General features: G+C 43.5%; 1 non-coding gene across 1 annotated transcript; it reads right to left on the bottom strand.

Moving 5' to 3' along the window:
- Window positions 1-1,214: 1,214 nt before the first annotated feature.
- Trnat-ggu (transfer RNA threonine (anticodon GGU)) lies at window positions 1,215-1,287 on the bottom strand. Its single transcript has one exon. It is a non-coding gene; the product is annotated as a tRNA-Thr (tRNA).
- Window positions 1,288-2,688: the final 1,401 nt, after the last annotated feature.

Raw genomic sequence — 2,688 nt, 5'->3', positions numbered from 1 at the left:
GTATATCGAATGTATGTATGTACAATGTATATCGAAGCTCGAAAGTGAAGCAATATATGATATCTGTTTTCTCTTAGGAAGGAGATGGCGGTGCTGCATATGCCTTTCTAACTGCACGTGCTACGTCTTTGCATTGGTTAAGAGGGCATACCAGCTCTCCGTCCCAATGTATTTCCTATGGAGCATGTTTTATGCTTTTTCCCGGTAACCACCGCGCAGATTTTAACGCGGGTGGTTTCACTAGAAAGAGGAAGACGAGATGAATCGGATAACGTTACTACATTTCTGATACATGTCGTATGTATTTTACGGCGACGTCACGAATGTGAAAAAAATACACAATTTTCCGCCTCCTCTTTGAACAGGTTTTTATTAAACTTCTATAGCCATTTCGAAAAAAAACTTTCCAGTTACTTTCTCTCAAAATATTTCAGGAATCGATAGACACCAAATTTATAAGCCTACCACTTTTCGTTTTTATAAAAAAGCATGAAATGTGAGTACACATACGACGGACGGAAAGCATGTCTCTCTGTGGCGCCACCTGGTGACGCAAAGAAGAAACCTCGCTGACCGTATCCATCCGCCGAGCAACTGGTGCGCATGCGCATCACAGTTGTAGCACGTATGGGGTGTGGATGGCATGCTGGTTCCTGCATCCTCTTTCTCTCTCTCTCTCTTCCCGTTACTTTCATAGCCCACTGACTTAGGGCATGGCCTTGGAGACCAGTACAAAACGTTGCTTAGCTGCTCGTAAAGGGATTATCCTCTAAGCCTGCATCGTCGTGACAATGAAAAAATGGCTAGGAAGCAAGCGAGCTGGTGAAGATGATGCCTAATGTAAAACCCCGAGACTAGGGAACACGAAAGTTTCTTCTTGTTCTCCCGAACTGACCTCCTATTTTGTCCTCAACTGGTTGTTCCCTTCCCTCTCTTTGTATATATTTCTTCTATGGGAAGTAAAATTTTCAGCTGTGTTAGAGACTTCGTGTTGTGTCTGTCCTTTCATGTTCCCTAGTCTCGGGGTTTCACATTATGCATAGTCGTGCTTGTGTAATGTAAAGAGAAAGGACACCGACACCAACAACCCTCTTCTTTTCTCTCTCTCTCTCTGCGCACGGTGCGCGTATAGAAGAGTGAGACGAGTTTATTAGCTTCACGTGAAACGTCAATTTGCCCATTTTGCGATGAAAGATGACAATCACTGAAAGGTTAGCTAGCTGTAGGACTCGAACCCACACCTTCTGGATTACCGGTCCAGGGCTCTACCAATTGAGCTAAGCTAACACGCCTTCTCAGCGACTTCCAGGGTGCGTCATCTGAAGGGACAAACCAGTCGCTCTCTCTCACTCATCCTCCTTTCACTCTTACATTTTTTCACACTCATACACACATTCATACGACAGGTGATTGCCGGAGTCTGTGCAGACTCAGTCAACTGTCTGAACTGTCTCATAAGGCTAACGAGAATCCCTCGTGTTTCCGGTTAGTGCAAGCCGGGATTTACAGTCATTCGTTACATTAACGTTCAACAGGACTGTGCTGTAATGGTCGTAATGCTGAAAAAAGGTTAGAAATTCTACCGTCGCCTCCCATAATAATAATAATTCGCCGTTTCCTTTTCTTTTCGCAAAGAGTGCACGCCTCAGACAGTTCCAAACTTCTGAAGTTTTCAGGGGGACCTCGATATTCCCGTTTGCGAAATCCACGATCTCGAAACTCGCGGGGTATAAGAAAAAAAAAAGGTCCCTGGTTGCGTGGACGGAAAAAATGATCCCGCAGGCACCTGCGCTGCCAAAAATACAGGGTCGTAGTTGCAGCTAGCCGATGCAGCACATCACAGCCGACCAAGTGTTACCATTCGTTCTCCTGATTTGAAATTCCATTCAATGGGCAACATAAAATAGATATAATTCGCTGCACTAGTTCGCTAGTGATATAGTCATCTGGATGCTAGTATTTTTCTACAGTTGGCCAGACACGGGTTTTACAGTTGTCCCCTGCATCTTTTCTGCGTCGATGTTTATGTACAATGAAAGCTGTACACCCATTTATTCATTGTCTCATGGCCCGTACAACTCCGCCTCTGCTGAAGCTACGGCTCATCGACATCCAAAGTATGAGAGAACAACTGTAAAGTCTGTGCCTGACCTACAATAGCAGAAAATACAATACAGGAAATACGATATGTGATATAGGAGCACCACCCAGTGAGCATCATCCAAAGATGTCATTTATTTATTTGACTGATTTATTTGTGAAAAATGTTTATTATTTGACATCAATTATTACTTGAAAAGGGGTTGGGGAACTTAGGATAACGGTATTTACAACTGCAGCTTTCTTCGTTCTTCTCTTACTTTCATATATTGATTTATTTTATTTTTATCGTTTTTTGTGAACCAACAGGTGAACCAATACGAAAATATGATCAAGCGACCGCTGCACCATTATTTCCGCCCACGCAATGAGGAACCATCTTTTCCGGAACCCAAATTCACGTTCTCGAAACAAGGAAAACCAAAGACAATGCTCGATTGCTTCGTACGATGATATGCCCCGTTTCCGACATCGCTATTTACCACACAAATTCACGAAATTTCGATATCTGTCCAAGTCATTTTAGCGAACGAAAGTCACATTTTAGCGACTTATGCTTAGCAGGGCGGACACGACGGAACAGCACGT

Source organism: Ornithodoros turicata, chromosome 2 (genome assembly GCF_037126465.1).
Source record: "Ornithodoros turicata isolate Travis chromosome 2, ASM3712646v1, whole genome shotgun sequence".
Taxonomy (NCBI): Eukaryota; Metazoa; Arthropoda; class Arachnida; order Ixodida; family Argasidae; genus Ornithodoros; species Ornithodoros turicata.
This window is presented reverse-complemented; position numbering and strand designations above follow the sequence as displayed.